The sequence below is a fragment of the Quercus robur genome, chromosome 2 (genome assembly GCF_932294415.1).
Source record: "Quercus robur chromosome 2, dhQueRobu3.1, whole genome shotgun sequence".
Classification (NCBI taxonomy): Eukaryota; Viridiplantae; Streptophyta; class Magnoliopsida; order Fagales; family Fagaceae; genus Quercus; species Quercus robur.
The window spans coordinates 9,025,032-9,051,325 of record NC_065535.1 but is presented as its reverse complement, the minus strand read 5'-3'; the positions used below and the strand labels follow the sequence as shown (position 1 = coordinate 9,051,325).

General features: G+C 37.7%; 1 pseudogene; it reads right to left on the bottom strand.

Moving 5' to 3' along the window:
- Window positions 1–563: 563 nt before the first annotated feature.
- LOC126694421 (uncharacterized) lies at window positions 564–25,831 on the bottom strand (annotated as a pseudogene).
- Window positions 25,832–26,294: the final 463 nt, after the last annotated feature.

Below are 26,294 nucleotides of genomic sequence, written 5' to 3'. Positions count from 1 at the left end.
AATAGAAACTGAAACACGGACCTAATCTATGCTAATTATAATATTGTCATCATATAACCAAAATGAAATCCAACTACCAGGCTACTATAATTGGAAGAAATTAAAACAGATAATTTAACGTCTCCAAAAGGAAAACATCTTTAATACTAAAATGATACATTGGAGCACAGAAATTAATACACAAATAATTTCTTCAAAACCATTAATCTCTAAGAAATTAAAATCTCTTACAGGGTGCAACGATCATTAATTTGGCAAACCCCAACATATACTACCACTTTATATGAGGCAGAGGAAGGGCGACAATACAAAACCAAAGATAGACCAACTCAAACCTTTTAAAAAAAATGGAAAAATATCAAATGGTATTACTGATATTTGTCAATTGTATTTTATTGATTACGGCATAATATGTAAATCTGATTATGGAAGGTCCAACTTTAGCCATATTTAGTGTACAGGAAATAAAAAAGAAATGCAATAGTAATGAGAACACTTTAAACTTAATGTATAGCACAACAATATTGGTTCATAAGAGTAGTCCATAATGGAAAGGAGAGTAATTATGTATCATTATTAGGACCTTCACATGAACTTAGAGTCATATTTCCACCAGAAGTAATGTCCAAGATGGCACTTCCTTGACTGAAACAAAGCACAGATAAATTAGCAGAGAATTTTAAGTCCAGCCCACGAGGGGAATTAGTTTGAAGCTTTCCTGTTGATTTTGGAACCAACATTAATTAGAAGAATAATAAGCAGATGCATTAATCCATATTAGGAGTGTTACCACACTGATAAGAAAAGAAGTAGGAAGGTGTTATAGCCCCAATAAATAGTGGTATAGCCTTCGTAGGGTGCGTGAGAATTAGAAAACTTTTTCCAATGAGAGAATTAGAGACTAAGCTTTGGTTTCGGTTTTTCTATGTGATGAGGATAAAATTATGATGACAAGGGCGACGGTACAGACCTGACAAGGGCGACGGCGCAGATCTGACAAGGGTGAAGATGCAGGCTTAACAAGGGTGACGAGATGGTTTTGCCGTCAGCATTCCTTCGAGGCTGACGGTGACCTAAGGTAAAAGAACTCCACATAGGGCCGGACATCCTGAAGATTGACGGGATGAGCGTATACTAACGAGATGACATAAACTGACGGCGTCAGTCTATGGGATGTCACGTTTACGTGTACAGTTAACTTGCTCCCCACGTTTCATGAAACCTAAGAACTCCTATATGGAAAGAATCCCGTAAAATACGCCCAAGAAGACTCCGATAAGGAAAAGACTTCTACTCCAAGGAAAAGAGGGTCAACCCTCTCTACTATAAAAACCCAAGCACCCTCACAAACCAAAGTACGCATAATTTACCCTCTCTAGCACTCTAGAGCAGTGAGAATAATTCTAACTTGACCTTCGGAGGGTGTTTGGCCGGTACCACACCGGTACCCCCCGCTAGGTTATTCCTTTTCGTTGTGCAGGTGCCATTCGCGATCGTACGAGGAACGTGTGACTCACTGGTGGGCATATTTCCGGCATCATCACTATGTTTGTGAGGTCTGTGAGAGTTTGTAAGTGTAATTGTAAGCTTTATCATTGATAGTGGATTTTTGTTTTTGGATTGGCATTGCCTGTGAATATAGCGTAGAGTTTGCCAAACCATATTAAACCGCTTCACGCAGACGTGGAAGAAGTTTTTCGAAGTATCTTGAACGAATGCTTGTATCATGGTAATGGTTGGATCTTAAATATATGTGCTATAGAATTAGCACTCTGTGCATTTGGAGGTTCTAAAATCTTGTTACAATATTTCACCTTGTACTAAATCAAACAAAATGGTAAATTAGCTGAAAAAAAAAACTCACTTCATCAGGCATGTGCCAACACGAATTTAAACAATTCAGCTTAGAAACTCTACAATGTATAAACATATAGTTTTACTCATTTAATTTGGAAGTCAGACTGCAATCTTAAAAAATTTCAATCATTTTGGTAGCTTAAGTTGTTAGTCCATGAGCCAACACCCTGCCCCCTTCTTTTTCTCAAAAACCTCTAGAAAGAAAAGGTTGTGTTTCTCCCTCTAGCCATTTCTTCTAAAATATAATTAAGAAATCTGGATAATAATAGAGCATGGTCCTGTTTACAAAATTTTGCCAATCAGATTACATGTAAAGATGCCATGTGGCCATCTTAAGAATCTTAACCAACACAATGATCACCGACAATCAATGAGTGAGTACTCATATGAAGCAGTGCCATGTGGCCATCAGTATGACCCTGTATTAAGAAGAATCTTTCATATTCAGACACAACAATATAATGCTGGTTTATATGGAAAACTACATTTAGAACTTTATTTAAAGAAACAAAAGGCTAAAATTAAACCAGTATAAGATGATGAACTCTCAAAATTCATGTGTTCGTTTCTCCAAGAACTCTATGCAAGTTCCCCCCCTCGCCCCTCTTTCTGTCTCTCTCCCCTCCTCTTTTTTGCTTAAGCACATTGAGAACTGGCTCTTTGCTGTAGTGAGCTACCAGTTGATAGGGTAATTTGAGAATCAATAACGTTAATGTGACTTGGAGACATAAGCAGCAAGCTGATTAAGGAAGCAACACCAACACCGAGAAAATCAAAATAAGCCATAAAATCAACACATCCTTCAGAACTGACAATGATAGGTCTCCCTTTATGATACCAACTAAAGAAACTACTGGGAAAATTGTTCCTTAATTTTTTTTTTTTTTTCCCATTATCTAATTGCTATTGTTTAAATGTATCATGATGGATGATGATAATAATGTCTGTAAGGAATATCAAAGTCATTTTTTGTTTAAATCACTTCTTGAATTTGCAGGACCCATGGCCAATAACTTAAAAGGTGCATAATAGTATGGAAGAAGCAAACATGACATTTTGGTCATGATCAAACAGTCATAAATGCTGCATAAAGCCACATGCAAGAAAATACCGAAAATATCTATATCATTCTATAAAGCACCAATGTTGCTTGGTGATGCTCAAACTCTTATGAAATCAATCTGTTATTTAGAGTTACCCAAACTCATGAGAATTCAATCCATGAATTCTTATCAAGTTATTGCTCAGTTTAGGCACTGTTAGACCAAAGAACTTGAACCCACAATTAGGTTGGACAATCAAAATTAAAAGGAATTTGGTATTTGCAAGATTATTAGAAGGATAAAGTATTCAAAATTTCTCATACTAAAACGACCAAGTCCATATGATGGAATCCCCCTCAAAAAATTAAGCATTACTTTTTCATGTAAGAAAAAATTATTAAAATAGTAATTGTTAGGAGGGTTTCATTAACGTATGCCCGGGCATCTATTAATAAATTATTTTAAGAAACCAATCATGAACCTCTTAGGGATAGACACACCCCATGAACCAATCATCAACAATCACCGGTGATGATGTCTACGGTCAACATCATCATTCTGGTTGTCGATGTCATCTTTCCATTCGTGACACTTTCATTTCTAATGTCATCATTTTGACCACCAGTGCAACCATCATTAAGGCATAGCTACCATTTGTCACCAACCGCCGATGTCTTCTCTGTCTCACCCATAATCCAATCCTCAATTCTGACAGTTATCAATTTGTCAACAAATATGGATGGATAATTAGCCTGAGCACATCTGGAGTACGAATATGCGAGTTTGTAATGGCTTACACCAAATGTTACTTAAGCTTCCAACAAAAAGAAAACTATCATTTTATATTTGTGCAGTAAAAAAAAATGATGAATACTGGTGCAAAAATAACCCTTAATCGCTGACCGCCAATGCAAATGTCTTCTGCTCCAGAAACTGAGGTATATCCAAGAGACCAGTCACCTGTGATTATATAACATCAGTTGAAGTTTTATAGATAATAAAATTGATCTCTAATTATGATGGGTGAATCAACTCAAGGTCTAAACCACCACGTCCTAATGAAGTAAAAATTTGCCAACCCTTGTAGCCAAGGGACAGTTGTGCATTGAAGGACTAAGAGTATCTCCAGCACCTTCTCTATATTTTTATATTGTTTGAACAGTAAACAGTGACATATGCATTTTACCTACCTGCTTTTTCAAATATATCTTTCAACATATTTTCTATCATTTTTCTATCTCATTTAAATATTATTTCTTCATTCATTATTTATTCATTTTTTAACACACATTCCCATATCCTCATCCCCACTCCTTTCTTTACTAATTTTTTTCTAATGTACAGTAACCCATCAGATTTGATGAGCTACTATTCCTGAGTCCAAAAAAAAAAAATCATGCTTTAGAGAATCCTTTGGAGTCCTTTTTTTGGGTCTTATTCTCTATTATAGAGACTATTTTGCTTTTATCTAAGCTATTAGAGATGCTCTAAGAGTTTCTCCATTTTTTGGATAATAAATTTTTACAAAGAGACATTAACAAGAAGGAAACAGAGACCATGACATATATTTTTTACTTAAGGTAATAAAATGCTAAATCATATTTTTAGTTTTACAAATTAATATAAACATCATTATTGCATTGGTATTCAAAGACACACATACTCTAATAAGCTATATAAACAGAATCCAGGTTGTCATCCAAAAGAACAAAGCACTAAATTGGTTAAAATATAAGCTACGCAGTCAAAAACCAAACCATTAGACGGTTAATATAGTAAAAATATTTATAAGAGGCAACAGCAACACCAAAGATATCAAAGAGCTAGGAAATAGACTCACGAGCACTGGGTTCTTAAATTAAAATTACTTCTTTTGGTTTTAGAGAAATGGACTGCTTTTGCGCTTGATATATACTCAAGAAAATGATGAAGAGGTTTGTCATTCAAAAAAACCATCTTTTTCCATACTTTAACTGACCATTCCCTTAAGTTAAAGTTCTCATAAATCAAAATCATTTCTTTTGGCTTTTGAGAAACGGACTGCTTTTGCCCTTGCTATATACTAAGGAGAATGATGAAGACATTTGTCATCCAAAACAAGCATATTTTCCATACTTTAACTGACCATCCACTTAAGTGAATTACCGCATTCATTGTATGACACAAGAATCTCCACACTAAGTAGCCTTTAGTGCTCAAAGCTTTTAGGATTGATTTAAAAATATTTATGGTTGGTTAGAGTTTATGGTTTGCAATGAAATTCTAGAGACAATAAGGGCTAATAATGATACAAGAGTGCAGAGATTTAAATATAAGAAAAAGAAAGGGGATGAATTTCTAGGCATTCTATCAAGATTCCTTAGGTTTCACGGCCAAGTTTAAGACTACATCATACAATTTTCAATAAAAAAAAAAAAAAAAAGCCCTGTGGCTTCATAAAATATCCTCCCAAACTTATTCTACCTTGAATTAAACTAATATGTAAAGATATGGTTTTTACATAATGTGGGGCTAGAGAATTTGTGACCCCGGCCCACTTTACGTTAGGGCCCAAGGCCCGAACCGAGGAGAGACATTGCCGAGAACATACAACGAAAATCCAAATGGCCTAGAGATATAGCCGAGGACGATTCTGTCCTCGGCATCCCAAAGCGCTCCTAGAAGAAAGGGGGAGTACGGTATAGGAGCGGTGCATGGAAAAGCTAAGCACCTCCGCATTGATAGGGAAAGGACCCTTGAACAGTGAGACAACAAAGGACAAGGGAAAGGTTACCATTACTACAATTAAGTACTCTGAGCCTGACAGAGCAATACTTTTCAGCTTTTACAACCACTCCTAATCACTTTGGATATGGGCTGATAGGACAAGTATCAACCCTAGAAAGCTGACCTACACGTGGACGTTGGAGGGAGGGAAAAGGCTAGTATAAAAAGGAGAAGGAAGCAATTCAGAAAGAGGGGACGGGGAGGAGGGTTAAGAACTAGAGCCTCCTAGGCCGTGCCGAGGAGAAAATCTTCTTGGGCAAGCACGGTTCACCCTTGTGTAATTACTGTGAACACCATGACCAACCACAGTCTGGTGACCAAGGCCTAGCCTTTTAGCCCACTCTCTATAAATTTATTGTTTGGGCCTTTAGCGTTCGAACCCAATAAATCAATTTAGGATCATTACAAATTGAGTCCTTACAATTGGCGTCATCTGTGGGAAGGCTTGTGCGTTGGCATAGGCGGTGGTAGGATCAAACCCTTGTCAAACAAGAGTCTGTGAAAGCCCCTCCATCATTTTCAGCAGCAAGCCGTTGTTGCCCTAATATAAAGTTCCGCTAGGGGCTACACTTCGAAGTGCCAGTGGCATAGGCAGTTCTAGGGGCTTCCAGCATCAAGTCAATGCCTTACACCTTGGTCGAGGGGCTAATCCTCGAAACTTAAAGAAAATCTAAGTTTTGGACAAAACCAAGATCTTGTATGGTCCTTAGACTCAAATCTATGGAGAAACCAACTACTTAAAGAAAATCTAAGTTTTGAACAGAACCAAGGTCTTGCATGGTCCTCAGACTCAAACTTATGGGGAAACCAACTACTTAAAGAAAATCTAAGTTTTAGACAGAACCAAGGTCTTATATGGTCCTTGGACTCAAACCTATGGGGAAACCAACTACTTAAAGAAAATCTAAGTTTTGTACAGAACCAAGGTCTTGTATGGTCCTCGATGGGGAAACCAACTACTTAAAGAAAATCTAAGTTTTGGATAAAACCAAGGTCTTGTATAGTCCTCGGACTCAAACCTATAGGAAAACCAACTACTTAAAGAAAATCTAAATTTTGGACAGAACCAAGATCTTATATGGTCCTCGAACTCAAACCTATGGGGAAACCAATTACTTAAAGAAAATCTAAGTTTTGGACAGAACCTAGGTCTTGCATGGTCCTCGGACTCAAACCTATGGGGAAACCAACTACTTATAGAAAATTTAAGTTTTGGACAGAACCAAGATCTTGTATGGTCCTTAGACTCAAACCTATGGGAAAACCAACTACTTAAAGAAAATCTAAGTTTTGGACAGAACCAAGGTCTTGTATGGTCCTCGAACTCGAACCTATGGGGAAACCAACTACTTTGAGAAAAACTATAAGTTTTGGACAGAACCAAGGTCTTGTATAGTCCTCGAACTTGAACCTATGGGGAAACTAGTCACTAGAAAATGGCTTAAGTCCTAGACAGAATGGAAATCCCGCGTTATCCTCGGATCCCCAATTTTAAGGAAACTAACGCAACCGAGTGTTTAGACCCTGTACAGTAATACATCGGTCCTCGGACCAGATGTAGAAAGAGGTTAAAGTTATGAATGTTGTCAGGAACGTGGCAAGGTGCCCTAGTGCTCAGCGACCCTCTCGAATAGTTCATTTTAGGTTACCCCTCCTCGGATAATCACCCCATATGCAATACAGAGCATTCAGCTGTTATCTCAGTTAGTCTTATATGGTTAACCTATTTCAGGTTGGCATTATTGTGCCCACTAGTTTTAATAAGTTCAAACTAATAACTCTTTGTTAACAAGGGTTTCGACCCTAAGTATTGTTCAAAAGAAAAGGACACCATCACATCCACTCACAAAAAAATTATTGCAGAAAAGAAAGAACACGTAAAATGGGATAACATTATCTTTTATTAGACAAAGAAATAGTACAGCGTACAATAAGGGGCTTAAGCAAGCCTATACCAAAAGCTAACTATAGAAGCAAAAAGAAAAGCAAAAAGAAAAAGATACAGGGGAACAATAAATCCTTCAAATTCTGCTCTAACAGCGACTAAGCATGTCAGGATGGCCCCAGTGATGGTAGAGAAGAAGAAGCGGAGGCACCTAGGTGGCACCAGTGAAGGAAGAGAGGAAGAAGCGGGGATGCCTAATCCCCGTACCAGCTCTGACTCCCATCAAGTAAGTGTCATATTAGCAGCACTCGAGAGAAAGTGGATGGTACCGACGATGAGAAACCTCAATGCTGTCGTATCGAAAATCTGATGCGACTTCCACCTGCTTCAGATTTTGGTTGAAAGAAGAAGAGGCTCTTTTCCTGCCTTATCAAGGGGAAGATATGTCTTGAGTCTTTGTCTCCCTTGCCCTAACCGAGCCATCTTGAGTCTCAGGGAAACCCAATGCTTCTGGAGAGGATGTAGTCCCTTCACCCCCATCCTGGCCTTGACCATGTCACCCCCAAAAACTCAATCACACTGGTAATGGGGACTATGGGCACAACTGGAGGGTTAGGGATTTGAAAGGCTTAAAGGGTCTACAAATAAAGAAAATGACCCCCCACCGTGCTTCTTATATGGGGGGCAAACCAGGTGGCATTTAATTTGTGCAAATCTCCAAGAAAAGCTACAAACGAGATAAGTCCCGCTCAACTCCCAACGCCGTCTTCAACCGTTGGATTTATGTCGCCTCGTGAAGAAAACTTATTAAAAACGTGTCTCATGCACCAAAACGGTAGGAACGCGGCGTGAGTAAAACTAAAAGAATGTCTCATAACCAGGAGCATGTCCCAGGCAAATGAAGAGACACCGGCATTAATGAAGGACAAGGCTGGGCAAGACATGACATAGACCCGACATCACCAAAACCCTCATCTCTGTCCGAAGGGCCAGACAGCAGGATTTTTAGGGGCTATTGTGGGGCCAGAGAATTTGTGACCCCGACCCACTTTACATTAGGGTCCAAGGCCCGAGCTGAGGAAAGACATTACCGATGACATACAATAAAAGTCCAAATGGCCTAGAGATATAACCGAGGACAATTCTGTCATCGGTTACCCAAAGCGCTCCTAGAAGAAAGGGGGAGTACGGTATAGGAGTGGTGTATGGAAAAGCTAAGCACCTCCACATTGATGGGGAAAGAACCCCTGAACAGTGCGGCAACAAAGGACAAGGGAAAGGTTACCATTACTGCAATTAAGTACTCTGCGCCTGACAGAGCAATGCTTTTCAGCTTTTATAACTACTTTGGGTATGAGCTGATAGGACAAGTATCAACCCTAGAAAGCTGACCTACATGTGGACGTTGGAGGAAGGGAAAAGGCTAGTATGAAAAGGAGAAGGAAGCAATTCAAAAGGAGGGGGCAGGGAGAAGGGTCAAGAACTAGAGCCTCCCAAGCCGTGCCGAGGAGAAAATCTTTTTGGGCAAGCACGGTTCACCCTTGTGCAATTACTGTGAACACCATGACCAACCACAGTCCGGTGACCAAGGCCTAGCCTTTTAGCCCACTCTCTATAAATCTATTGTTTGGACCTTTAGCGTTCGAACCCAATAAATCAATTTGGGGTCATTACAAATTGAGTCCTTACACATAACATTTATGTTGGTTTTATTTCATGACAAAAAGTGTGGTAATTGCAGTAGTTTATTTCCTTGTATTTTGTGGGATTTAATTGTAATGGATTTAGTCTTAAGTGGTGAAGATTTGCTCAAGATAGTTGATCTCGCAACTGGCTCGGGACTCAGCACCCACAAAAGGCCATGTGAGGGGCACATGTGGAAGTTCAAGAGTTAGTGTATCTCGCGAGTATCTTGCAACTTGGCCAATCCGTAAGATGATCCATGAGATGCACTGATAGCTAGGATTTTAAGTGTAGCCTTTCCTCTTCGTTGCCCACACTATATATACCCTCATTACCCACAAAATTGTAAAGAGGCTAATCATATAGAAAACCCTAGAGAGGTTTCTACAACACCCACCATTTTAGAGAGAGCTACTCATCTTTAAGTGAGAATTCCTTTGTAGTCTCTTCTCCTTCCCCTCCCATCGTCATATCTTGAGTGGAAATTTGTACCCAAATACAACCCACACCTATTCAAAGTAAAGAGAGTGTTTTGGAGCTTGGGAAGCATTAGGTCTTTGCCAAAATAAACCGGTGAGGCTTGGCGGTGCAATCAGACGGTATTGCGAGATCTGAGAAACTAGTGAAAACATGACTCGATGAAGTCTGTTGGTAGCTAGATTTTAGAGGGCTCAAGTATTTTGGGTAGATTAGGCTTGGAGAGTCTTTTTGATATTCTTGTACTCCAACTTATTCACTAGTGGATCATTTCGGCTTGAAGGGCTGCGGAGAGGTTTTTATGCCGAGTTCTTCAGTTTTCCTCTTTGATAACACATCACCGTATTATCTTAGGTTTGCTATTCTTTTCACTACTGCCCTTTACATTTTAGTATTGCATCCTTGTGCCCATCCATGCAATTGTTGAATGCTTTGATTAATTAATTTGCTAATCACGTATATTCCGCATTAAGTGTGTTAAGCAAATTAATTAAGCCGTAATTGAGAATTGGGGGTCTAAACAAGCTCTAGCATTTGCTATATCGAGCTTTCATAATATATATATATATATATATATAATTTCTAGTAAATCTAAATTCTAATGGGGCATATAGTTCAAATTAGAAAGTATAAACAAACAGAGTTGTAAACCACTAAGTACCATGATAAGGACAAAAAAGCACAACTTGACTCAAAAATAAGACCCATGGTCCACAATAACACAGCCTAGGTCCAAAATTTCTTGGAATTACAAAAATTGCCTCAATACCAAAAACTTTAAGAGCAGAAATAAAACATGGCCAAAAATTTACGATTACGAAGAATGATAAGAAAAAAATAAAAATAAATAGATTGCTTTTTCATAACCTTTAGTTGCTAACCTCACCCTTAAACAACAACAAGAACAACTACTACAATCAAAGCCTTAAAGGTCTTACCCAATGCCAAATCTCCCACTTTTGTTGGGTTTGGAAGAGGCATGGTAGGTAGCTTGGAGAGGTTGATTCCTGGACTCAAACCCGCAACTTGTCACTTTTGGTGGAAGGTGCCATCGCACGAAGGCTCAAACACAACAACAATCTAGTCTTAATCCCAAAATTTTAGGATCAACTATATATCCACAACAAACTAATCAAGGTCACATGTATTTATTTCCACTATTCTATCCAATATTAAGCCATACTCTCAATTACCTCCTTAATTAGCATGTTCTTTTTAATTACTTCTACTAATAATAGTTTCTTACTACCTATACTAATGATACTTTAGGTCTTCCTCTAGGGTTTTTTGTTCCCTCAACTTGAATCAAGTCTTCTTCTATACCAAGGGGGTCAAAGAGGAAGAACTCATTTTCTTTTCGTATTGACTCAAAGTCATTTCTCTTGACTTTTGATGGGGGGAGTATGGATTCATACTCATTGCTAAAAAACGGGGGAAACATCAAGGTTCACTCCTAGTTGGTAGATTGGGGTTGCATGGGACCATTACCTATTTGGTAGAGTTGTGCCGGTGGGACTTTAGCAAGAAACATTTCTTTAAATGGTTTCACAAGTATCATAAAATTTTGGAGTTTTCTAGTAGATCAAATAAGGGCGGTCTTTTTGTGGAGATATCAGAGTACCGTAATGGAGCAAGAAGTGGTTGCTTGCGTGTACCAAAAGGGATGAACAGGGGAGGCTGGGCTTTTCTTGAAACAAAGCTATGTATTTTTTTCTTTGGAAAATTAGCTTCTAGGCCGGGGAAGGAGGTGGATGTTGGTGGTGGTGGGCATGAGAAATCCACCGGAAATTCAAGGAACCGTGTTGGGAAAAAAATTAATGGGGACATGAAAGTAGGAAGGGAATTATGTTAGGAGAATCAGTTGCCAAATATTTCTGGGACTATAAATCAGAAGAAGAGATTTGGGGGATTTGACTTTTTTCAAAAATCAAATAATCCAACTCTTCTTAAATGTAGCAGGCCTTTGCGTGGCCCTTCTGCTAAATGGACTCATGCCCATTTCCCTTTAAAAATTAATGTTGCTTTTGATAGGACTGCTTAACATAAGATCCAATGAAGTAACTTTGTCCATCCAAAAGGAGCAGCAAAATTGGGCCCAATTTGTTTAGAGCCTGTGGCTTTAAATGACCAAGCAACTCAGGCCAAATCCATTAAAGCCCAAAATGAATTCATTCAAAACTTGGTGAAGTTGACTGAACAAAGCTCATGGGAGGTGGGAGAAGGGTCAGGGTCCCATGGTTCAGCCGAGAAGACTCTGACGTTGCCTTTGAGTACCAGCAAGATGGGTGGAGTACTCCCGAGGTCCGATGGGTGCATGGATGAGATTGTGAAAGGTGGTGTTTCCTCGGCAGGCCCTCAAACCAGTGAAGGGTCAGTTTCCCTTGCTTCACCCATGAAGCCTCTGATGGGAGTTCTGAGCACTGGCGAGATGGGTGTGAACCTTCTAAGGTACGTTGAAGTGACAGGGGTTGACGGTGGTCATTTGGTGGGCACTCAAACTAGTGGGGCTATGTTTGGTTGTATGGGAAGTGCTGTGATTGTCACCGATTGTCCAACGGTGGATTGTCTATTCTCTAGGGATATTCCAAACCCAGATAGGCTTTTCGATGGGATGTCCGATAGTCTATCTGACTTTACTGAGCCCATTGCTACACCAACGATGGTTTCGTAGCCTCTATCGAGTTATGAGTTCTCGGATATGAATTGCAATCACAAGTTGCTAGTTCAAAATCGTTTCTCTCCTCTCTATGAGCTGGGTTCTGATTCCAAAGGGGATGACATGTTGATGTTGAATTGGGACAACTCCACTAGCTCAGGTAAGGATGAGGATGATAGAAATGTTTTGGATATTGTACCTTTGTCTAAATGGGCTCATTGCGGGGGTCTCAATTTGGTAACAGAGGAGAGAGCAGTGGATGACTTTCTCGTGGAGGATTTTCTGGAACCATTAGTGTGGGTGAAAAGGATGGTTAAGGGTTTTGGTAAATTTGTAGGCTTTCCTATAGATTCTTGTGAAAGGTAGTGCATTGCTTTCTTTCAAAAGCTTGAGGAAGTGTGGAAAAAACAAGCTACTACAGGTAGTCTTCGTTACACTACCTCTTCAGCTAAAAAAGGTATGAGAGAGTTCAAGAATTTAGTTTCTGCTATTAATTATGATGGACAATCTGGTCATCAAACTAGAGGAGATGTGAATTCCATCGGGGTGGGCTCAGATCGTTGTCCATGAATTTGAAAATCCTATCTTGGAATGTGAGAGGATTAAACAATCCTCAAAAGAGGGATACTGTGAAGAATTTACTCAAGGAGTGGAAATGCGATGTTGTGTGTTTTCAAGAAACAAAATTGGACTATGCTAATTCTTTTGTTGCGAAAAGTCTTTAGGGCAGCCCTTTTGTTAATTGGGTAGCTTTGGATGCCATTCACACAAAAGGGGGAGTTCTTTGCATTTGGGACAAGCGGGTGTATGAAAAAATCGACTGTGTTGTTGGCTGCTTTTCTGTTTCTATTGTGTTGAAAGGTGTGGTAGATGGGTCTGTTTGGATTTGTACAAGCGTGTATGGTCCAGCTGCTGCTGGGCTTAGGGATGCTTTGTGGACTGAACTTGATAGTGTAAAAGTAAGGTGGAGCTCAACTTGTTGGGTCTTTGGTGACTTCAATATCATCATATATCTAGCAAAGCGTCTCAGTTGTACCACTTTTAGTCCAACCATGCTCAAATTCTCGAACTTTATTGAGAGGAATTTTTTGGTTGATCTACTTCTGATGGGGATAAGTATACATGGTTTCGTGACTCCAAGAACCTTTCTATGTCTAGAATTGATAGAGTTTTGGTGTCCGCTGACTGGGAGGATCACTTCTTGGATGTGACTCAAAGGCCTCTTCCTCGTGTGATTTCGGATCACTGTCCTCTTCTTGTGGAGGCAGGTGGTATGTCAAGGGGGAAGATCTCTTTTAAATTTGAGAACATGTGGCTCAATGTGGAGGATTGTGTAGATTGAGTTCAGGAGTGGTGGAATGGATATCATTTTGTGGGGCCTCCTAGTTATGTTCTAGCCTATAAATTCAAGGCTGTTAAGGGAGATTTGAAGCATTGGAATAAACATGTTTTTAGGGATGTGTCTTTTAGGAAGAAATGTTTGTTGTCTGAACTCTTGGATCTTGATTTGAGAGAAGGGGTGCAATCTTTGTCTCTAGCAAATGTAACAAGAAGAACTGAAGTTAAGGCTGAAATTGAGTATTTAGATTCCTTGGAAGAGATTTATTGGAGGCAGAAATCGAAAGCTCTGTTTTTAAAAGAAGGGGATAATAATACTAGATTTTTTCATAGGCTTGCCAATTCTCATAGATAAGCTAATACTATGAGGGGTGTGGAGGTTGATGGTATTTTGTATGAGGCGGAGTCAGAGATTCAAGATCAAGTGGTGGGTTTTTATAAGTCTTTATATCAAGAGTCGAAATCTTAGAGGCCCACTGTTGATGGCCTAGAGTTTGCAAATTTAGATGAAACTGATTAGCTTTCCCTAGAAAGGGAGTTTAAGAAGGAGATTATTGCGGCTCTTTGGGAAGCTAAGTGTGATAAGGCTCCTGGCCCTGATGGCTTTACTATGGCCTTCTTCCAAAAATGTTGGTGTGTGCTTGAGAGGGATATTTTGGCTTTCTTTGCAAACTTCCATAAAAAGTGTATTTTTGAAAAATCTCTCAATGCCACCTTTTTGTATTTGATACCTAAGAAGACTAATGCGGTTAATATTAGAGACTTTCACCCTATTAGCCATGTGGGTAGCTTGTATAAGCTTTTTTCAAAGGTGTTGGCACATAGACTTTGATTGGTATTATATAAATTGATTTCCAACTCCCAAAACTCCTTTGTTGGGGAAAGACAGATTCTTGATTCCGTTCTTATTGCAAACGAATGCCTAGACAGTGGATTAGAGAGTGGAAATCTGGGGTGTAATTGTTAAATTGGATATTGAGAAGGCTTATGATCATGTGAACTAGAGTGCCTTGTTTTATCTTATGGAGAGGATGGGTTTTGGGGAGCAGTGGAGGAGATGGATGAAGGCATGTATTTCTTTGGTAGTTCACGTGATCTTTGTTAAGGGGATCCCTTATATCCACTCTTGTTCTTGTTGGTGATGGAGGTGTTGAGTAGGTTGTTGAAGAAGATAGAAGATGGAGGCTTTCTTAGCAGTTTCCAAGCAAGCCCCACTGTGGGAGGAGGAGGTTTGCACATTTCTCATCTTTTATTTGTTGATGATACTATTCTTTTTTGTGATGCTTCCAGTAAACAATTATTGTATATTCGTATGGTTTTGATCTTCTTTGAATCTATCACAGGCTTGAAAGTAGATGTTGGTAAGTGTGAGATTGTGCCAATTGGTAAGGTTAGGAATTTGGATGCTTTGGCCCGCATTTTATGTTGTAAGGTTGGCTGTTTACCCATGACTTACTTGGGTATGCCTTTGGGGGCTCATTATAAGGATTCTTCGATTTGGAAACCTTTTATAGAAAGGATGGAGAAAAAGCTTTCAGGTTGGAAGCGATTATATTTGTCAAAAAGGGGTAGGCTTACTTTATTGAAGAGTAATTTAGCCTTCCCACTTATTATTTATCTTTGTTTACTATTCCACAACATGTGGCAGACAGATTAGAGAGGATCCAGAGGAATTTCCTATGGGGGAGATCTACTAATGTATTTAAATATTCACTTGTTGCTTAGGAAAAGGTTGTGTGGCTGGTGGAGGCAAGTGGTTTGGGGATCTAGAGAATTGGGTTGTTTAACCAAGCTTTACTAGGGAAGTGGCACTTTGGGAAGGAGGCCACACACTTATGGCTTCAGGTCATAGCCTCCAAATATGGGGAAGGTAGTGGTGGCTGGTGCACTAGAGCTATTAGAGGAACGCATGGCTATGGGATGTGGAAGAACATTAGGAAGGGGGCGGAGAGTTTCTTTGGTCATGTGTTGTATGCGACGGGAGAGGGTTCTCATACTCGGTTCTAGCATGATCCTTAGAGTAGTCTTACTTCTTTGAAAGAATTGTATCTGAAATTGTTTGCTTGTGTTGTGGATAAAGAAGCTAGGATTTCTGATATGGTTGACATTGCACTTGATGGGGGTGATAGAAGATGGAACTTACTCTTCCGCCGTGAGTTTCTAGATTGGGAGAAGGCAAGGTTTTATGCTTTCTTCGCACATAACTCATCCAAAATACCTATGGGGGTGATGATACCATGGTTTGGCAATTGAATCGTAGTGGTGTCTTTAATGTACATTCTTTTTATAAATCATTATTGAAAGCTCCGTCAGTTTTTTTCCCTTGGCAATGCATTTGGAGTGTTAAGGTTCCTAGAAGGGTGTCTTTTTTCTTATGGACAGTCGCTAGGGGTGGGATTCTCACAATAGATAACCTTGTTAAGAAGAACTTACCTCTTGTTAATTGGTGTTGCCTATGTCGATGTGAGGAGGAAACCGTGGATCATTTATTACTACATTGCAAGTTTGTCCATATCTTATGGAGTGAAGTCTTCTACTTGTTTAGGGTTCAGTGAGTGATGCCGAATACAGTAGTCTCTCTACTTCCTACATGGTGGAATTGGTTGGGCATTCATTCTTCCAATGTTTGGAATATGGTACCTGCTTGACTTATGTGGTTAACTTGGAAGGAACGCCATGCCCGAACATTTGAGGACACTAAAAGAACTGTGGACCCATTGAAGTCTTTACTAACTAAGACTTTGTTTGAGTGGTCTCATATTTGGGGTTTTACATGTTCTTCTTCTTTGCTTTATTTCATTAATTCTGTTAGCTTTTCCCTTTGATCTATTTGTATCTGTTTTTTTGCAATGAGTTTACTATCTCTAACTCATTGTACTTTTCCTATCAATAAATTTTTTATTAACTATCAAAAAAAAAAAATCAACTCACTCTTCTCTTTCTTACTATTGCATTAATCACCCACTTCTACACATGACCGAACCACCTCAAGCGACTCTCCCTCATTTTTTATCAATGGGAGTCACTCCTATCTTTAAGCAAATTCCCTTATTTCAAATTCTATCTTTCCTTAATTTCCACTTATCCATCTTATTGTTCTCAAATCAACTACACTCATTTTATGAACGTTCCTTCTTAACAGCCCAACATTCAGTACCATAGAGCATAGCTAGTCTCATAGTTTTAACAAGTATTCTACGATCACATAATACGTCTTGTTAGAAGTATTGGTTAAATGATTAAATTTATCATATCCCAATAATTTAAACTTTTGGGACCATCAATAATTGAACATGGTATGAGAACATGAGATCCTAAGTTCGATCATTATCTCCTCCACTCTACCTCCCATTAAATTCCCACATGTTGGGCCTTACCTATTAAAAGGTAGTTTCGGTCCACGCGTGAGGGAGAGTGTTAGAAGTATTGGTTAAATTATTAAATTTACCATATCCTAATAGTTTAAGCTTTTAGGACAATCGGTAATTTAACCCTTCTAATGTGCTTCTCCATTTTATCCACCCTGCTCTATCCTATGATTCACATCTTCTTCAATCTTTCCATCCATACAAATTATTGATTTTAAGTTATTTAAAGCTCTCACTCCTTGGTATCTCTTGACCATTAAGGGCCCGTTTGGTAGAACATCTTAAACACATGTTTTTAGTTTTTAAACAATATTATACGTATTTTCACACACTTTTTCACCCACAGATATTTCAAAAAAATACAAATAACATTACTCTAATTGTTCAATCAAACAAGCCCTAAGTCTTCCAACCCCTTCATCTTTATGTTTTCTTTTACTAAATTTACACTCCATTGTGTCACCATCAAACCAGAATTCTGAAAGGAAGCCTTCTCAAAAATTTCTCACTTTGACTTTTGTGTAATATCATGAAAAGACAATGCTTTCATGTATGTCCTTCACATAATTAAGCTAGGAGCATTCTGGCATGTCATTAATTTTGATTGAAAAATTTCCTTGCTTAAATGTCAGTATGTCGCCATTCTATTGCAGGAATATCTTTCAATCGTGTGCCCCAAATTAAAAGCAATAAAGGACAGGAAGATTACTAACTGGAAAAAGGCAGGAAAATTCAATCAAGCAAGGTGCACTGGCAGCTGGCAGTTGCAGCAAACACAGTTTGTTCGGTCAAATTCCTTAATGGGGATACAGCAGAAGAGCATCTAAGAGCATTCTTATAAGCTCTGTCATAAAAAATATCAATTTAAAATTCTATTTATAAGATGTTTTATCCTTCAATACTATACATTAAAATAATATTTATTATACATTAAAATAATATATTAACTACTCCCTATCATCATCATCGTCAACAACAACAACAACGGCACAACCACCACCGCTGCAACAACAGCCACTAACAACTACTGTCGCAACAACACAGACAGCCACCACCAGCACAAACCCACATCCACCAACACCGTCTCAAAAAAAACACACACACACACATAACCAGATAGATCGGCACAAACCCACATCCACCAAACCAAACAAACCAACATCCCAAACCCACCACCGGCACAAACACACATCCACCAAATCAAACAAAACCACATCTCAAATCCACCAAATCAATTATAAAATTAATTACAATTTATACTAAAATCATAAATTGAATCGGACATACACCGAAACATTTTGGATGGGTTTAAGCCAGACATACATCGAGACATTTTTTTTTTCTCTCCTCCTTCAGTGTTTGTTACCTTTCAAGAGCGATAATTAGATCATGACAACTGCCTCCGTCGCCGTCATTGATGGAAGTTTTCACTTCCAGCCACCATGTCCTTCACACTGGAGTTCCTCTTCATCGCAAAGTAGGTCAGTGATCAGTGACGAGCCTAGGCGGTCTTTGTCTCTTGACGTATGAGATCATAAATCAGTGAGGAGAAAGCAAAAAAAGAAGAAAAAATGGGGAAAAAACCAATGAATGAGATTTTATAGATCAGTGATGATGGAATTTGTGAGATGGTAGAGAGGAAATCAATGGTAGCTCATGATTCATGAATGGGAAGAGAATAGAGCAAAAGGGAAGAGGGGAGAAGAAAAGACTAAGGCAGAGTGGATATGAAGAAGTAGAAAATGAGTGACTGAACGTGAAGATGATGATATATTTTAATTGGGATGAAAGAGAAAAATGAATAAAAATAATAATAAACGCATATAGAATTCTCATCTGTACCGTGCCAAAGATAAGAGCGTATTGTAGTATGTCTCAAAATTTTAGCACATTTAGCACACCTCATGATACTCTGTTTTTTGTGTTTGATGTGTCAAATCCCAAATATTTGACATTTGGCATATCCCATGAGAATGCTCAAAGTCAAGCATATTCAACTTAAGCTTCTCACTGTAGCTGATTTGAGTTTACCTGTGCATAGAGTATCTACTTATTACATACAGCTTATCTCAACTAAGCCTTAATCCTAGCAAAATTGGAGTCGGGTTCATGCTTTAAATTCATGAAATTGATAAAACTTTACCTCTTACACAATTCTTAACTGAGACCTCATGTATTGGACCCTGAAAGGTTAATACAGACTTTCTTTATGTTATGAGATTATTTGAGGATTATTACTACAAATCCACACTGCTCAAAGAGCTTCAATATTTGAAAAGAATATTTCTAGGAGCCATAACGCTTTGGCATGGCATCTACTTCTTTTTTAATTGATAGATGCAGTTTAAGATTCTATGAACACTGGTCATCAATTTAATACACCAAAATAATGAGCAAAGATAGAAGATCTAAGAAATAACATTATATCTTTAAACAATCGGTAATCTCAACCATTAGACACAAAACTATAATGTTAGGAATCATAACCTTTTCCAATGCGCTGCATTGTATTTTCATGCACTAATAAAGTAGCATTGGGGTTGCACTTTTGGACAATTGAAAGACCAGAAACAAGCCAAGAAATAGAGAATTACTACCCAGTACAGCATCCAGTTTTTTAAAAAAACACATTAATCAGAATTTTAGAATGCAGATATCCAGCTAAAAGTAATAGTCTGAAGAGCACCAAAAGTAAGTCTGAGAGAGCACCAAGTAAGTTTTATTAGAGTACAATTTACACTAAGAGATTAAGGGGAGGCCATTTTCTTTAGTTGCTTTCCCCCTTTTTCTCTTTTTGTTTGCTTTGATAGGTAAACACAACTTTAACTCGCTGTTTTCGTTTTCTACTTTTTCTTTTTAGAAGAAAAGCTAAGATTTCTTGTTTACTGGCCATCAATGGTCCATCACTCCATCCCTCCCAAAACAAAATAAGTATGATGATAATGGCCCTATTTGGTTCTTATTGGGCTTGTTTTCATTTCTATTCTCAAATCCTGAACACATTTTCAGTTTGGCACCAATTTTTGGGTCTTTTTTTTTTTTTTTCCTCCTTATATCTTTTCAATTAAAAATTCACCACCACACCTACACCAATGGTAAAACCAAACCAAAAACCAAATCCATCAGCAGCTACCTCCATCACCACCACATCCCCCACCACAACTAAACCGCAATAATTTCTCAGTAAAATTTGCCAAAAGGGTGTGGCTTCTTCCCACTAGCACCATCCTTTCAATTTTATCTTCCTTAGTTAACAGTCAGTGAAAAGGCAACGCTAGGATTACAAACAATTCCCAATGACTCAATTCATCAATTAAAACAATTTACTCAAAACATCAACCAAAACAAAAGTTCCACCCATTGATCATCACAAATCAGAATAAAACCAAAATTTCTAACTCAAAAAGAAAACATTCCCAATTTGTATATCCCCATAATTCAGCTAAAAAAATATGAATTAGCAATCAAGAGAGAGAGAGAGAGAGAGCTGAGAGACGGTGTCGGAGAGGGGAGAGAGAGAGAGAAAGAGAGAGAGAGTGAAGGAAAATGAGACAGCACCATTGGGTGTGATTTTAGTATTTTTATTATTTTACACAGGTCTTGATAGTGACAGATAGGTCCCACTCTTATCCATTTTATTACGAGAATGCCACTGACTTCATATTTGCTGAAAATGAAAATACCAAAAAGTTTTTTTCATTTTCTGTAGTCATACCCACATTTTTGGATCTTAAAAATGAAAACTAAGAGCAAAAGACAAACCCAAACAAGTTTTTCACTGGTGAGTCCCACAGAAAACGGGAAATGAAAACAAAATACACCTCGTCTTCAAAGGAACAAAACTCACTGGTGAGTCCCACAGAAAACGGGAAATGAAAACAAAATACACCTCGTCTTCAAAGGAACAAAACACGGCCTGTACATCCTCCACAGAATCGCGAGAATCATTTTATTCTTTATTGGATTCATAGCATTTTATACATAAACTATTTTTTAATAAACCATTTGGAACTAAATTTTGTAGTCCTCACCCAATTTTCACGGTTAATACATGCAAAAATAATCAAGTGTTTAACATGTGTGTGATATATCATATATCTCCTCCTTTTTTTTTTTTGGAGAAGAATATATCTCCTTACTTATGTGTAATCTACTATTGTGATTGGCATTTAAAAACACAGCATTAAACAAAAAATAAACCTTTCCTCTCAGTTATGTTACTTAATACTATAAAAACTTACCATCCACATGACCCCCCCGATGATGATGGGTAACAAAGACACTAACTTCCGTGGCAAAGCAGCAACTATTTTTTGGAGCTGATCATGTAAACAACAATTTTATCAGTTACTAAGAAAAAAATATTTTAAAAAATTAGAAAGTAAGCATCATTTGCTGTAAGGGTGACTGCATATCATTTCATAGGCATGTACAAAGACACATCTCTAATGGGTTGTTTGGATGGAGGGAAAGTTGCAGGGAGTATAGGGGATGGGATGAGAGGTGTTTAATAAACCTTGCTTGGATTTTTTTTTTTTTTTTTTTTTTTTGAAAGGGTGTAGGAAGGGGTTTGTGGGGATTTGGAGGGGTAAGATACCACTCCAAACCCCTCATTTTTTTAATTCCACCAAACTGGGGGAACTTGGAGGGCAAGGGGGCGGGAAGGTAACCACTTAGATTAAAAAAAATTAAATTGTCAATTTATACCTATTTCTTTTCTGTTATTTTTTTTAGAATTTATATCTACTTCTTCTAATGAACATAGAGGGCTATAATTGTTAACTTATACGATGTTTATCATGTCCTCCTTCCCATTCAATTTTTAATGCATCCAAACAAAGGGAAGGGGTATAGATATCCCTCCCCCTCTTAATTTGTAAAACATCCAAATAAGGGAAGGGATAACCATTCCCCTCCCCTCTCCTCTACTTATCCCCCATACCCTCTACTCCCCTTTCCCTCCAAAACATTGTAAGACTACTAATCATTTTAATTGATGAATGTAAATTAAATAAAATAAATATGAATTAATCAACAGCAACATACATTATCAAAACTATGTCCAATTATATGATTAGTCATATTAAAAAGAATTAATACATAATGGCCTGATGTGAGACCAATTGTGATCCTCCAAGACCCACTAATGGCCTGAAAGCCACAAAAATGAGCCTTAGGGTCCATCAAACAAAGTTGCAATGAAACGTCAGGATTAATTTTCGTACAACCAAATGTCTACCAATTAAAAGAGGAAGTGCATTATATCCATACATCAGACAAAATAAAGGCTATATGGATTATTAGAAAGAGCAACTGATCCCAAAAGGAATGCTCTACAGGATGGAGCCCTAGTAAAGGAGCTTATTGACAGCCCTACATGAAGAGTTGCATTGGATCAAAACTGTCAGAATTTATCCAATACCCTTCCTTTTCTTAGGCACTCCCATTTTTAAAGGGACACATCAAAAGTGTGCCAGACACAGAGCTATAATTTGGTTCAGAGGTGGAGGAACTTATCCAAGAGCCACTACTTTTCTTTGACGCTTCCATTTTATAAGACAGCACTGTTACTTAAGAAAGAGCAAAGATAGCTTCCGAGGACAGGGAAAATGTTTGGAACTCTGTCAAGCAGGTAATCCACACTAATGAGAACAGGAATCTGCAGGTAATCCACACTAATGAGAACAGGAATCTTACTTTCTTTTATAAGACAGCACTGTTACTCAAGAAAGAGCAAAGATAGTTTCCAAGGACAAGGAAAATGGTGGAACTCTGCCAAGCAGGTAATCCACAAGAACGAGAACAGGATTCTTACTTCCTTTTTTAGGCACTCCCATTTTTAAAGGGACACATCAAAAGTGTGCCAGACACAGAGCTATAATTTGGTTCAGAGGTGGAGGAACTTATCCCAAAGCCGCTACTTTTCTTTGACGCTTCCATTTTATAAGACAGCACTGTTACTCAAGAAAGTGCAAAGATAGCTTCCAAGGACAGTAAAAATGGTGGAACTCTGCCAAGCAGGTAATCCACAAGAATGAGAACAGGATTCTTACTTTCATATAAATGGAAAACAATGGCTATAAAATTAGCTCATGTTTCTTTTTTCCCTTTTTATAATTTGAAAGTGACACAAGTTTTTCCCATAAAATGTATTCAAGTAGGAAATCCACGAGTATGTAAGAAGCCCACAGTACGGGACAACAATAAAATATCCTATTTCAAACATTATTGAGTTCACTAAATCCATAGATGGTATTTGAGAATGAGAATGTCAAGCAGAATAAAATACTAAAAATCATCTGTAAAAAAGGCAGCAGCATCTCAGCATAGCAAAAGAAATTATACCTCTTCATGGAATTCAGACCTCCATCCTGGATCCACTATCAATGCATCCCCAAGCAACAAAACTATTGTTCTCACTTTCATTTGAAAAATTTTCAGGTGCAAATATGATCAAGTTTGTTGTACGGAAAGGCTTTGCTGTCTTACTTCCAATTGGTACAAGTTTAACACCAGGAGGATACTCCTGAAAAAAAGAAAAAAGAAAAAGAAAAAGAATGGAAGATACATTAACAAGATGCATGCGGACAACTATACAGAGGAATCCCCTTACAATGCGTTTGGATAACAGGATTTGGATTTGGGTGATTAAAATGCAAATAACTTGTTTGGATGCTTTAAAAAAAGTCAAGGATTTGAATTTGACAGATCCAACAAAGATTTTAAACATTTAAAATTCTTGGATTTGAAATGATATCAAAAATAAATGAATTTGAAATCATGGTATTTCAAATATATTAATTAAGAATCAAAATCCAATCCAAATTCAAGTTTCCAAACGCAACCTTATGTTTGAGTAGAAGTCTAAATGTTAAAAAATGACAACACTACCAGTATTTGAATATGGTATACATCTTGATTCAGAATTTGTTTCTTGAACATCATCTTCAAAGTTTAGACAGATAGGTATTAGATATAGGCAAAAATAGAAGCAACTTTATGGAATTGAACTTGCAATAAAGCTCTAGTCAAGAACTTTTATACCAAACGTTAGTACAAGAATTCTAACTTACAATTAGAATACCAAGAAGCAATATGAAATCATCCTTTGTCAGAAAGGGGGAAGGGGAGCAATTCTTTATGTAATGGCAAAGGGGTTTAGAGATACCCCTAAAATATAAAAAGAACTACCAAGGGGTTTCAAACATGATTCTGTTGGAATTTAATTGTCTAAGCACCAAATTTCCTTTTCACATTTCTGCTTCCAAAAAAATTACCGAAAGAAAAAAGTAAATTTATGGGCCATTCAAAATCATTCTAATGACCCCCAAAAGTCAGGGTCATATCACTGCTTCTGCCTTCCAGATTATCCCTGAACTTTTAACACCCAGTGATTTGACAGCAGATCTTTCCTTGCAACTGAATGTTTTATTTTTGCTCCATCTAGAAATGGCACTAATTCACAAGTAAGCAAACCTGATGCCGTAAGATGGATGGGACTTTCTGATCTGCAGGTTGAATTGAGTCATTTCCAAGACCAACTACTATCAGAGGCCCCACACGATCACTGCTTGGTTTTACTTCCAGAAGCCAGCTTAGACAGCTTTGGACTGACATCCACTTGCACCACTCTGCTAATGAATACTTCATATTAGTTCCATATCACATACAAGATATAGAATTTGCTATAAAAGTAATAAACTGCTTAAAATGAGATTCAAATATTCACATCAAGGAAGGATGGCGATTATTTATTAGAAATACCAAGACTGTGATCAGCAAAACATGCTAACTTGTTTCTTCTTTAGATATGCAATATAATTTTGTCAGGAAAGTCCGATAACTCGGAACAGATGACATAATTTCTCACTTAATTTCTACAAATCTTTACTCAGCCCCAAAATTCTTCTTGTGATTAAGAAATTCTCCCAATTAAATCAAGATATAAAAGTGTCAAAGACCCAGCATCCACATGAATAGACAAGCTCTTAAAGCAAGCACTAAAAAATTAGTTCGTTTCTCAAATGTGTTTAATGTAAGACCCAATCAAGACATCCCTCATATTTAGCATTGCAAAAAATATTAAACTTGTTTCTAATAATTAAAAAAATTAATAAAGCATATATATATATATAAACAAACCTTGTAAATTTCGATCCCCTGCCAGCAATTTTCCCAGAATGAAAGCAGTATGAACCGGCAGCCCTGGTCCAAACTCAGCTTCCTCCACATACTTCCAGAACTTCCATTCTCCACCGTCAGTTACCTCAAACCCCACTTGTTCCAATACCTATAAATATCCCAAATTCGCAACTGTAAACTTCAAAGCAACTACATTTTCTCTGCATTGTTAAAAAATCAAATACAGCTAAATTTTACACACATAAGGTTTAACTTCTCACTAAATACTAACCCAAAATCATTATAAAAATAAATAAAAATTGAGCGTTTAAATGGCTTTATTAGAAACGAAACTCAAAATACAAAAATTACATGGATACAATCTGAATCACATATGGTGAAAATATAACATTTTGAACACAGTTTCCAAATAAAATCTTAAAAAAAAATTAGAAAAGGAAAAAGGGTTTACCTTTGTGAGAGCAGAATGGAGATCGAAATTGGTCAAATTGATGGATTGGACGCCTTCGACGACGATCGGAGACTCAAAATTTCAGTCAAGAAGGTTCAGTTGCGTGGAGAGCAAGTCCCAGAGATCAGAATCCACGTAGGAATCATACTCCTCGTCGTTGAACCAAATTCATTAGTGGCCTTTCAACATATTGATGATACCAACCAAGCCTTAGTCCCAAATTTTAAGATCAACAAAAGGCTGCTATATTGATGATCAATCTTATTTTATTGGCTATGGTATTTTTCATCTTACCCTTCAATTTGTTTGCACTGTGTTATATTAAAGGGAAGATTGGTAAGATTAGTATCATATTGTGTGCTTGTGTGTGTATAAATGTTAAAGGTTTCTTTCAAATTACAGCAACTACCTCAAATCCTTGTAAATTATATTGCAGCCTAGTACTAGGCTGCTGGCATGGCATTTTAACTGAAGAAAAATTTGAGTGTGACCAAGCTTTTGGGGAGCTTTAATAGTTGAAGACTACTTTGAATTGTGGTCAATAATTTTAGTTAAGGATACTCAGGACAGAAAATAATCATGAACTCTCACTGTTTCACTTGAAAGAGTGAAAAACCTAATCTGTACA